This window comes from Phoca vitulina, unplaced genomic scaffold (assembly GCF_004348235.1).
Source record: "Phoca vitulina isolate PV1807 unplaced genomic scaffold, GSC_HSeal_1.0 scaffold42, whole genome shotgun sequence".
In the NCBI taxonomy this organism is placed as follows: domain Eukaryota; kingdom Metazoa; phylum Chordata; class Mammalia; order Carnivora; family Phocidae; genus Phoca; species Phoca vitulina.
The window spans coordinates 12,228,480-12,242,089 of NW_022589745.1; positions in this window are offsets into that span (position 1 = coordinate 12,228,480).

Here is a 13,610-nt window from a genome sequence, read left to right on the forward strand (position 1 = left end):
ATAGTCCTAATTTTCCTAGTCAATCTTCCAAGCCCCATTTACCCAGCTTAGCAGGGAGTTTTCCATCCCCTTTCAAGGCCAACCCCTACCCACCCCACCTCCACTTGTTCCCCAGCATATGAAGGATCTTTAGGTCTTAGTTGGACTGAAGGGATCGGTCCTGCTAACAAAGGCCAGATGAAGAAAGAGCTGGAGTATGGTAGGTATCAGAGTGGACTGCAGTCCCTATTGGTCCTGGACACCCTGATGAGTCTCTGGCCACTGTTCCTATGGTGCCCTTACCGGCCTCTGTCCTGCCCCGGCCCCCATGCTCCCCAGGTTACAGCTCACATAGTTTCTACTCACACACTCAGGCACTGAAAATAAATGCCATCTCCCGGGCCACCAAAGCTGGATCTGCAGGGTCTTCTATCCATCCTTAGCCAAGATCTCACCTTTCCCTCACCTAGCTTTGAGCCTGGGTCGCCCAGATGCCTCTCCCTTCCTGCCGGTGGACTGTATAGGTGCTTTCTCATTCTTCCAGAGAAGAGCCAATAACAGAAAAATCTCAAAAGAGGAGTTAAGATGCCATCCTTTTTCCAGAAGGGTCCTTGCCACCTGCGTTCCCGTGAATGTACTCTACTAACCAAGGGTATTGGAAGGCACTGGCTTTGTTGCACAAGGCCAGAAAAAGTCCCATCACTCCTTTCTCCTCCCAAAGCAGTGGGCAACAACTTACCTAATTTTTACCTAACCAAGGGCAGCTGCTTGGCTGACTGAGCAGAGAAGATGTCCTGGGCCATCCAGAGCTTTCCTGCTGTTCTCCTCACCAGGATAAACAAACAAATAAACAAATGATGCGCTCCACTCCCCAGACACCTTGTCACAGCAGATGGGCAGTTGCAAGGCAGCCAGACTGAGAGTTCCGCACAAGGTCACACAGCTAGTGTGTGGGAGAGCTGGTGCTCAAATCCAGGTCTGCTTAATCCTAAAACTGGTGTTTTTATTTTTCCCCAGTATTATTCTTTCTGGTGGGGATATTTGGCTGTCTCAAGGATGACTCATACTTGCAGCCAATTGGACATCTCGTATTTTTACTGCCAATACTATCTAAAGGACACCCATCTTCCCCAAACTCTGGTGATGGTATGCTGGAGTCAACTGGCCTGTTTCTGCTCTCTGATGCCCAAAGTCTGTGGCCTCTGGTGGGCTTACATGACACTGGCTGATCAGGTAGACCAACATGGTGCCCTGAGTCACACCCGAGTCAGCACAATGGGGTGTCCCAATGAACCTGACCTGACCCTTCCTTCTCTGCGCACTGACAGGTCTACAGGGGAACTTGTCCAATCTCTTCTTTGCTGGGTTGCTCACATCTCCAGGGGTAAACAGGCAAAATGTGCTGGGTCTTGGCAGAGACTAAGGGTCATAAGCTATCAAAGCTAAATGAGTCCCCAAAAGACACTTGGATCACCCCCTTCATTATGCAGTCAGAAAGACTGGGGCCGAGGGAGGGAAGATGATGCTCCTTTGCCCACACAGAGCTCTTGACAAAAGTGGAATTAGAACAAAGACCACATGTACACGTATCATGAAGCCTCTTTGATTCAACATTGATCTCTCCAGATACTATCTTATAAATATATTAGCACTGAAAAATACATAGGGTACAAATTAATATGGCTAATTTGTAAACAAGGTGCTGGGGCCCAGATGGTTGAGATGTCTTGCTCAGGGTCACTTGGTTGGTAGTGGAGCCAGAACTAGGATCCAGGTCTTGTAACAAGAAGATATTTATTCCTATTGCCTCTCCTGGCCAGGAATGAAGTGCTAAGAAGGTTTGTTGACCTTGCAGATTGAGACCGCTTTCTGACTCTTTCTGTGGATGCAACAGTGACATTTTAGTATGACTTCAGAGAAGCTGAGACCTCTGGGCACTGGCTCAGCAAGAACCCAGCTCAACTCACACCCAACACCCCCTTGCCTTTTGACCATAGATCATGGCAAGAGGAAAAGGACTCAGGTTTGGTGTCAGAAGGACTGAAATGAAATCCTGACTCTATATCTTACCACTCCCATGATCTTAGCACCCTTCTTCAAACCAGAGTGTCATTTCCAGTTTCCAGAAGCTAATAAATGTCTTTGTTCCTTGGTCCTTGTTGCCTGATGCCAGCATCGTCCACTGCAATTTTAGGATCTAAACTTAGGCCTGGAGTTTGGATCGAACACTCAAGGTGCCTTCCTTTAGGTATGAAACCCACATTGGCATTGCACCTGTCTGATTTTCACTGGGCACAGGGGTCTCTTAGTCCTGGCTGCCAATACATGGACCAGGCCTTCATTAATTTCCAGATCTAAAGAAGCATATTAGAGGTTCCCTGGGGTTAACCCCTTTGGTCCAAAGTTAAGATGATTGCTCAGCCAAAAATGACTGCCCATAGCAGTCACAGCCAACAATCTTTGGGGTCTTCTAGACGGTGAGTTACCTGGAGACTATGCCCAGGTGGGTTGAGGGCAGCTTCAGGATGCTCACTCAATGCTAGGTCATCCATCACTCACAAAAATCCTTTTTATTTTATTTTTTTAAACAACAACGACATTGTTTTGCAGACTGGCGTCAGAACAAGGGTTGAGCCTATGCACAAGGTGGACAATAAAGAGATCGAAGGCAAATGAGAAGGTTGAACTGCACTTGAACTTGCAGAAGGAAAGTAGAGTGAAGGAAAGAAGTGAGTGAGAACTAGTGATTATTCATAAATGAACCCCACTATACTTATTTTTTGTAACTTTCCATTGAAAAGTATCTGCAGAAATAAGAGGCTTTTAAAAACATTATATTTAGCTAATTAAAAATATTCCACTTTTTAAAAGGTAAGACAAGTGTAAGTTCTTTTGTTCTGATCTCAATCTCAGATTAAAGCACAAGCCTTGACATTTATAAAGCATATCAGCCAGTTAAGGCTGGTGGACCCTTCTTTATGTTGTGCGGGCAAAGATAACCACCTAATTGCATAAATGTCACTAGTTTGTTTATTAAACATCTTCAAATATGATTTTTTAATGGGGATGGAAAATCAGACTGCACCATATATGTGATATGATAGGCAGGGCCTAGGGGTACCAGGAATCAAAGAATAATTAGCAGAATCATTTATTGAGCCTATATTCATGCTCCTTTGGGGAAGGGTCATCTTCCCTTGATTCAAGTAGAACACTTGATGTCTTGATCCTTGGCGTCAGTATCAGAAAGTCTTGGCTGAGCCTTGGTCCCTCTCGAGCAAGGCAGGATGTGTGAACTTCAAATACACATGTGCCCTGTCATCTTCGTCCCTCTATTGATTGTCCAGAAATGAGTTTAATGAAGACAGAATGTCTCCTGTAAACAAATCATTATCCCTGATCAAGGAAGTATAAACAGAACCCAGCCTGGGAAGCAGGCTCTTTGTCTCTCCCTACCACAGATATGTGAAAGGCCTGAGCTCTGGGGATTTACCGGAGTCTGGAGTCAATAATGGAACTTCCTGGAGCATGGGGGAAGACCCCAAAACCAGACGTGCTGAGATCCCCAACAGTGTCTTCAACATCACATCTTATTCTAAAAATGGAAAAGTTGGATGAAAGCAGGACGAGGTGAGCCTTATTTAAGAAAATTCAAGTGATCTTAAATGTTTAAAATGTTGATATAAAGGGGATGGAAATATCACAAACATTTTCTACAAGACAACTTTGAATTATAGGACCTAGAGTGGGATTCAATTTACTTAATATTACTAAAATCAACATTTACTTTCTCTATGCTCTTAGATAAATCATAAGACCCTCTTGATGCTTCATTTATAATACATACTTCATCTACTTTGTATTTATTATACGTACTCTAGGAACTTTGTTTTGTTTGTTTTGTTTTTTGATGAAGATAAAGCTGCTTAGATAATTATAAAGGGCCAAGTAAATATGAGGGTTTATATTTATACAATGTCCAGCACACCTGTCCTTAATAGGGGGTTGTTCTTATCATCGTTATTATAATTATCATGATCACCATCCTTCTACCATTTAATTACCTTCGTGCAAAGTGAAGAATAGAAGTATGTTCGAATTAATAATGCAATAATGGATACCTCTTATTGATTGTAAACTATATGCCAAGTTCCATACTAGGTGCTTTGCATACTAATTAACATTTTAGTTATCTCAAGAACCCTGGAGAGAAAGGCATTGTAATCATCATTTTACTCAGGCTCAGAAAAATCCAGCATCTTTTTTTTTTTTCAGGTCGCCCAAGTGATTCTCATTGTATAGCCAAGGTTAAGAGCCATTGTTCCAGAAGTCTTATAGCCATCAAAATGGCTTGTTAAAATGAATCTAGCTCATAGTCTTCAGAAAGGGAAGCAAGAGAAAGAACCCACCACCTGCTTTCTACAGTGTTGTTGTGGCAAGGGATAACTCCTTAGCAGTGGTACCCTGGTGGCTGAGTGGTTTGGCACTTGGATCTTTCCATTACATCATACTCACACCCAACAACCCAAGTCCCCAGATTAGTCCCTCCTCCAGATGAGTCTGCTGGCCCTGCTTGGAGGTCCAGATACTTTTGAGGCTCTGGTGTGACAGGCAGGTTGTGTCTCTTTAACTCGCTCCACGGTCCTGTCTGTATCACTTCCAAACTCGGGACTTGTGTGTCTTTTGTGAAATGAAGATACCAACCCCTGCCTCACTGGGGTGCTGTGAGGTTCAAAGCAGACAGTGTGAACAGAGCCCCTCTGTGCTCTGTACTGGATGAAGTACCCATACCCATGAAGTGGGCTGAGTGAGGGAGGAGAAAGACTGCTTTACCCTGCACCAGAGGGAGGGAGGCAGAGGGGACAGACCGAGGAGCCCAGGAGATGCCGAGCTAACCTGGGTGGGCTTTCCTGAGATTCACCCCTAAGCCCCCTACCTGTGAGAACCCCAGGCCTGCCCAGGTCCTCCAGTTGGAGCCTGACCACATCAGAGTCTCCTTCTGGTGGTTTCTGTGCCCATCAGCCAGACTTCCAGATCCCACCCTCCTATCCACATTCCTTTCAAGTAAGAACTTAATTCTCTCTTAATTCCATCCAGGGGGTCAGAATTCCCATTCTGATCCCCTCTGCTAATTCCTTTTGTATGAATTGGAAAAAGCACCAAAATATGAAATCTACCAGCTCTCTCTTCTTCTTTTTCTCCTCCTCCTCTTCTCCTCCTTCTTCAAAAACAGGTCGTTTTGTCACACACCACAGCTAGAGGCATCACTCACAGTTTCTGTTCTTTTAGCTTCTATGTCCCTCAAAATGGCAAGTTAAGGATGAAGTGAGATGTCTGGGAGTATGTCTTTCAGAACCAGCATCTAGATCCTCCAGATAATTCGTTCGTTCGTTCATTCATTCATTCTTTGAATGAGCATGCAGTTACAGGCATATGACAGCATTCTTGAGTGGGCACTTGCTTGGAGTCAAAGGACAGACAATCCGGAAGCAGAAGGCAGAATACATTCTGGGATGGACCATTTTTCAGCAATCCACCATGTCTACCCTAGTCCCCATCACCACCACTGCAGGGGCCTCCTAAATCCTCTTAAATTCCTTCTTTTCTCCTGCTCACCTCACAGGCTAGTCTCAGCAAAGAAGTCAGAGGATTCTTTTTAAAATGCCATTTCTAATAAGTCGCTCCTCGCTCAAAACTCAACAATGACTCACCATTTCACTCAAAGTGGAAACAAATCCTTACTATGACCTATAAAGTTGCCGGATCTTCCTCTGCTGGACCCACTCCTACTTAGTTTTCTGGCTGCTTCCTCACACCCCATGACTCCTTGCTCCCCCTCCAACAGAGCAGTCACTCCTGCGCGGGGGCTGTGCGCCGTCTCCGCTCTCCCTCCCCTCCCCTCATTGCTTGCATCCTTGTCCAGGCAGGGCACTTGACGGCGAAGCCCATTCAAGAATGCTGAATTCCACCCGCCCCCGCATAGGAGACAACAGGGCGGTCTGGACGTTCGACATGGTAAGAAACACTAGTCTGTTCATTAAGGATTTCCTAGTCTGCTTCTACCTGAAGCCAAACATCTGGATGGAATATGCACAAGCCAGACCACATAGTTGGGTGCTCTTCACATGTAAGTGTTTGCCAGCAGAACGCAGACCATCTGGTGACGGCTGCAGTTTCGTTCTGTGTCCTTAAGTTAAGGTTCAGTTACTTTAAATTCAACAAACATTTGTTTACACCAACTCTTTGCTAGACCCTGGGCTGGTGGCAGGGGATCTAGAGATGAATGATTCCCACCGTGGAGGAACTGGCAGGCCAGAGGAATGGGTGACAAGGTCACAGTTGATTCTACTCAGGGCCAAAGTGCCACGTGAAGGTTCCAGAGGCTGCATTGGGGGCGGGGTGGGAGAGGGGTTCATAGACCATCAGTGAGCTGGAACATTGGAAGCTGCAGTGTGTCAAGGCGACGAGACAGCCTCCGAAAGCTCAGTTGTTTAATCTGTAAAATGGGGACAACTCCTTGGGTTGCCCAAGGCTAGAGTGGACAGTGAGGCAAGGACTATGAGGTTGGTGGTGTAGGGGCACTGCCATCTTTATCTGCAAATGGGGGTGATAGCATGTAATTAAAAAGAAAAACCTTCTCCATGTTTGAAAGTGTAGGTTAACCTATGGGCTAATCAAATATAGGAGTTTGACCTCTTTTGAAAGTAGGTCCTCCTCCTGCTCTCTTTACTGGGTAAACATTTACTCACCACTTAAGACAATGCATAACTGCCCCCTCTCCTGGAGAAGTCTTCTCTGCAAGTATGTTAGCCACTCTTCACTGTCTTCACTGTCTGTGTCGCCTGGCTAAGCTCTGCCGTAGCTCCCATCCCACCATGTTCTCATTGTCCTTGTCTGGACCCTCTACAGACCAGATGGAAGGGAATCCATGCCCTCCTCCCTGGACACTTCAGGGCTCACTGCCCTTCACACCCCAGTTGTGGTGCCTTCTCCAGATACTCTCTAGGAAGCAGGCCCTGCACGGACCATGAGGAAGGGACAGAGGAGCCCAGACGGCTGGCATGGGGGATGGTGGAGACAAGGGACATTGCCTGGGGGCAAATAGTGCCAAGCACTTTGGCTTACTTTCAGCTGGAGACCCAGAGGATGTCGTCTGGCATGCACCATCCCTCCATGAGTAGCTGTGTCACGAAGCTGGGCGTCCATGAGCTTGGGAGGACTCTCTCTCCCTTCTTGCACCCCTTCTGTTAACTCCACATTGCTTTTTGTTTTTTCTTTCTCTTTGCTTCCTTTTTCCTTATTCCTCATTTACCTTTCATTGCCTTTCCCTTTCTACCTGCGCATTTTGATTCCTGTGACGTGGGCCCATCGGGGCTCCTGCAGCTGGGGAGTGACTGAGTAGGCAGAGGGAGCAGCCCTACTGAGCTGACCATGGACTTCGCATACATCGCCCGATTTCATGCTCATCATCACTCTGTCGACAGATTTTTCTCATTCCTGCTTTGCAGATGAGAAATATGAGGCTGGAGAGATCAAAGGATGTTTTCATGATCTTACACATCTAGTAAGAGGTCACCAGGCCATTCTTTGAGTGTCAATGACACACTAGGTCCTGCACAAGCCCTGGAGAGCAGAGATAAATATGCCATTCGCTGTCAAGCTCTCATAATCCAGCAGCAGCCGAGCCCCTGGGATTCCACTGAGATTTTGCTGAAGCACGCTGCTTGGCACAATCTGATCACAGTTTGGGTGGAAACATACAAAGTAAAAGTGGGTGGGAGTCCCAGATGAAGCAAGAATGGGAAAATATTGATAGTTGTTGAACTCAAGTGATGGGTACCTTGAGGTTTATTGTACTGCTTCATTATACCTGGTTAATGTTTGAAAATACCATGTCAGGTGGCTTATAATGATGTCTTCTCAAAAACAGAGACCCCACCTGGAGCATCCCTTCTCAGAAATTAAAGACAGAGACCCTGCCAAAACAGGTCTGTCCTTACAAGCCCTTGTTCTTGCGTAGGGTTGTAGGGGTAAAAATGGCCCTAGAGAAAAGAACCAAATGACATGACCAACACATATGAGACGCAGGCAGGAGAATCACATGGAATGAGAAGCCTCTGCCAACTGGGACATTATGGTGTTCATTATCTTCCATTTTACAAGCTTTCTGTGATACATGCACTATTTATGAAGACTGTTCATAAAGCACTAGAAAAAAAATTATGATACTCCCAGACACCTAGACCATTGTTCTTTTGTCTTACAGGAAACCATTCTCTTCAATATCAGAGTCTCCATTTCTGAGAAGGCAGTAGAATAATCAATTTCCTACAAGGTTGCTTTGTACAGGAAAGAGCTTGATTGAAAACCAAAGCCACTGATTCTATCTCCCATCTGCTCGGAGGAGCCTTTTCTTTCTGGTTCTTTGAAATCTTGGTCATAAAGGCTTGTTGGTAGATGGATCCATCTCTATACTGAGGGTGGCAAAAGGCAGGCTCCTGTGCTAATGTCAGATCTCGTCCCACCCAAAAGGCGGCCATGTAACGTTTTCAGAAAGCTGCTCCTCGGGTTCTTTCTGGATTTAGAAACTGGTTTTAGCTGCTGACGTGGTGCTTCTACTGCATGCATAATCTGGATCCTGAGTGTGGCCAAACCCAGCTCTGTTGGTGGGTGAAATCTGTTAGGCTGTGGGGAATGTGGGGTGGGGAACATAGGGTGGGGAATGAGGGGAACATGGGGGTGATTATACCAATCTGTCAGTTCTGTGTTTTTCACTGAGTACATTCTACATGCTGAGGCTTGTGCTAGGAGCCTGGGAGAAACAGAGAGGAACGTGACTGGGTCCTTTCATGTGGGAGCCGGGGAGACAAACAACATAATTTAAGCTTTACATGTTCCAAAGCAAGATTCTCTCATTTTACCCACAAACTCACACCTATTTCTGTGAATGATCCTGTTCACCCTCCACCCCCATCCCCATCACTCTTCCCAGAGACGTGGGATTCATTCTGGATTGTTCTCTCTTCCTCCCCTCATGTAACATCCTAAATCCTCTAGATTACTCTTCCCTTCCTCCTTTCCCATCTCGTGAGCTCTGCCCCAACGACTGTCTTGTGTGACCTCCCTCCCCAGTTTCCCATGCTACCCCTTCCCAGATGAGAGCTCATGTCAATGGCTCTCCATCTCCTTCCAGGTCAAGCCTACCTACGCATCTGAAAACCAGGTGCTCCCCCAATACAGGCTCACAAGACATTTCCCATCGATTTTCCCACTGTTTTCTTGTGGGAGTCATCCAGCAAGTTCCTTTCCTCCTTCCAGGATTCAGTTCCATTTCCCTGATGCCCCCCCTTCTTGACTTTTATTCTGTCTGGTGTGTATCTCCCCCCGTTTAAATCCTACCTGTGCACCCCACTTACTCAAATGCCACCTCTCCATGAAGCCTTGCCTGATCTTCCTGTCTGAAGGCATCTTTCATCTCCAAATCTCTCACAGAAGCGTGGTGGCCAGACCCCAAGCTTAAGATAAAACAGGCTTGCACTTGAAATTTGATTGAGTCACGAAATAACCGGGTGCCGTGAGGGAGTTAACTTCCCCAAGCCTCAGTTTTTTTATCCGTGAAATGGGGACGAATCATACCTCATACATTTGTCGTGAGGATGAGAGACAATGCATGCCAAGTGCTTAGCACAATGCCCATATTGGGTGTTAGGTAAAGAGTGGGCATCCTTATTATTATTCATGGCCATTATTAGGTGTGAGCATTGGCCAAGGTGCCTACACTCAGAGGCCCGAGTCCAGCTCACAGGGTGGCTGCCCAGGGCCTGCCCCCATGGGTGGCCGGTGAGGGCTGCTTTTACTGCTGGGGGGGGGGGTCTGCTCCGCTGCTGAGGGCACCGAGCGGTCACGGGGAGCAGCAGGCTCAGGGCTGACGCTATCAAAGCCCCCAGGCCCTGCAAGGACCAGCCTGTTTCATTAAAACAAAGAGGAGGGTTTCCTTGAAAATCCTATTTTTTCCCCAGATTTCCCTCTTGGCTGCTTCTGTGGCCACACATGTTTCCGATGAGTCCACATTCAAATGAATTTCAGCCGACAAATAACTCGATACAGCTCTTCCGTGGGAGAGAATGCCTTCGGGATGAGGTCATGGTTTGGCTACAGTAAAATTAAAAATAACCCGCCCCCCCCCTCCCCGCCCAGCCTGGCATCAAACCAGGACAGTGCATTTGGGAACTATTATCGGGTTTATTGGGGTAACGTATCGCAGAAAACCTGCTTCTGTTTATAGACCATTTTATTATTCCGTTTTGACATTTCCCTTTTTTCTTCAACCTTTTTCCCCCTTAAGCAAATATCTATTAGACTGAGTTGAAATGTGATCCAACCAAATATACTCTTTTTCAACGTCAGGCTAAAGCAGGTCTGACTAGAAGCAGAAATGCTTAAGTGAAAAGTTATGATTTACTTTCTTTCTAAAGGGAAACTGTGTCAGAAGGAGAATTTTATGTGACAAGGGAACTTTCAGAGCATGGAACAGGGCCTGGCAGCTGATGCGGGCCTGGGAAGGCCTCAGGGCTTCGACGGCCAGGCACGACCTTGTCGGACCCCCCCGGGAGCAAACCACCAGCAGCACGCGAGCAGAACCTGCCAGTTCTAAGTCGGCGAAATCCCCAGATTGGATTATAGGTGTGTGGATGGTCAGGTCAGGAAAAAAACTTAGAGATAACTAATCTCCCTCTACTCCTATTATCTCACTATTGGGTAAACTGAGGTCCATAAGACTGCAATGACTTGCTCAAGGTAACTACACCGAGCTATGGAGCTCAGAACGTGTGAGCCTGAGAACCAGCTCTAGCACATGACCTTAAGCAAGAGACTCAACTTCCTTGGGTCTCAAGTCCATTGTCTATGACGTGGGATAACGATTATTTCTGTCCTGCCCATATTATACAGTGATGGAAGGATCCAGTGAATGAGCAGCTAACAACACAAGTATTTCCTGAGTGCTGTCGATGTGCTATGCACTGTCGTAAGACTTCACACACCCACTTACTACTCACAGCCATCCTACCAAGTAGATAACCAGAATGGTCCCCATCCTGAAGATGAGGGAGCTGAACAAGGCTCAGATAGGTTCAGTATCATGACCACAGTGAGGTCGTCAGAAGATGATAGAAGCTTGATTTGAACCTCGAGTGTCTGATACCAGAGTCTGTGCTCTTAACCACGATGTGATCGGGTCTCTGTGACCACTTAGATCAGAACCCTGATCCGAAAGTGAAATGTGATATCCTGGCTCAGCCGGAATGGAGACCCAGGTCTCCTGACTCTTCACCTCTGCTCCTGTATCCTGACTGCCCAGCTTCTTCGGGGCGGGGGCGGATGACCAGGCTGCTTTCCTGCCCTTTTGGTCAGGCCTAGAGCAACAGCTTGAATTATGAAATCGAAAGATGGTTTGAATTCTCTGTGAATGCATCAAAGTACAGACCTGAAAGGAATGTGTGCTGCTGAGGGTTGGGGGGTTCGAGAGGCGGGCCTTCCCTGAAGGCTGACACGCATAACAGCATTTCATGGACAAGGCTGTGAGGTTGTGAGGTCCCCGCGGTCACTGAATCAGGCTCTGCCCTTGCATCTGCTCTCTCTTCCCTCTTCCTCCTTCCCTTTGACTTCGGATTGTTCCCAGGCATGACTGCCTCCCGGCTCCCCTCTTCACAAGCCCCTGATGGAAGATCTGATGACCTGGCCCCAACTTCCTCTTTCATCTCCATATTCCTGTCCTTTTTCCTCTCGGAGTTCCAGTTCCACTGCTTTGTGTGTGTGTGCGTGTGTGTGTGTGTGTGTGTGTGTGTGGTGGTGGTGGTTTGATTACTTCTTGAATGCGCCAGGCTCTCCCTTCCTCCCAAGGGGTATTGCCTCTGCCCAGAATGTTCTGCCCTCCACTCTGCCCAGTTAACATCTCACCTTTTAGACCTTGGTCCCAGTGTCCTTCCTCAGATACAACCTTCCTGATCCTCTGTCTTAATGAATCTCTCCCTATGTCTCCTTTCTTCTCTCACAGAGCCATTTCTTTTCCTTTGTGCCCTTCTTATACTTTGCATTCACACATGCGTTTATTCTTTTTATCTATCCCCTTATGAAGACCAGAGATCAACAAACTATCACTGTAATAAACAGCTTATTACAGCCTGAGTAAAAATGATTTTTACATTGTTAATGGCTATGTAAACACCTATATAATATCCTTGATTTTGTTTCTTGGCCCTGCAAAACATAAAATATTATTATTTATATTTATCTTTTAAGATAAAGTTTGCTCTAGACTATAAGCACCATGATAGGATAGGCCATGTCTCTTTTATCTCTTCTGCATACCTAGTACCTGACTCAGTGCCTGGCATGTGGTGGGTGTTCAATAAATATTGGTTTACTGATCAATGAATTTTCTTTCTAGCTCCCCTGGGAGGAAGGCAATGGGTTTGGTAGGAAGAATGAAAGTGGTCATCCAAAAATCTCATTAGAATTCCAATTTTACTGTTACTGGCTGTGGTACTCGGGATGGGTCAAGATCTTTGAACCTCAATTTCGTCATCCTTCAAAGGGAATTAATAATGGGAGGGGTGAAATAAGGTAATAAATAGAAAGATGATTTGACAAAATGTAAAGAGTATGTATAATGTTAATTATTATAATAATAATTGATGCTACTGTGTCAAATATTGCTTCTTAGCTCCAAATTCACCTTTCATTCCTTGCTCTGTGATAACAAAGGACCCGGTAAATAGTTTCCCTTTGTCAGCTCACGCAATGTTTAGCTTTTCCAGTAGAGGGCGCTGAAGGGACAGGTCAAGAAGAAGGGGGCCTCTCTCCATTCTGGTGAGCTGCTTGGTCCTCCTACCATTCTGCTGCCAGCATCACATTTAGGGACATCTGCTGGTTCTCCCCCCATCAGGTTGTGGTGGCACCCCTGTGGACAATTTCCCTTTGACTTTCAGTACCACCTCTAAGGGCAGTGGGTCGCAGACTCTCCAGAGGCCAGCTTCCCAGCCTTGCCTGCTTGCCTGCCTCACCGTAGGCTTCCAGCCTGCCAGTCAAGCCCATGGTTTCTCGCCTTCCATATTGGGTCCGCGAGTGCCCCAGAAGGGCATTTCCTTCTTGCCAGTTCTGGCTGTGGGGCCCTGCCCATCTGTCTCAGCCTCCCTGAACCTAGGAGGGCTATTTCCTGTTTGCCACATTCAGCCCCAGTTCCATGCCCACCACCTTCAGCCTGGTGTCTCTGCTTCAGCTCTGACCCGTGACAACCCCCCGAACCTCCCTGCTGTCCACAGGGTACAAAGCGCACCTTCTCCAAGGAGGTGAATCCTATCCTTGGAGAAAGCCCTCTGACTTCCCAGTTTATTTGCCCCATAGTTGCTCTCTGTCAACGTTAGGGAATTCTTTAGGATTACTCATTACTCCTTTACAGATTAACTATAACTGTTGTTATAGTTAGTAATTCCTTGTGTTAAACTTTTCTCTGTTCAAATAAGTGTATGCATTCTGTCTCCTGATTGTACCCTGACTACTACAGAATTGTGGTGGGAGGGTCTCAGGAGACAGACCACAAAGATGGGATCTAAGGATTGGTTTGGCTGGGT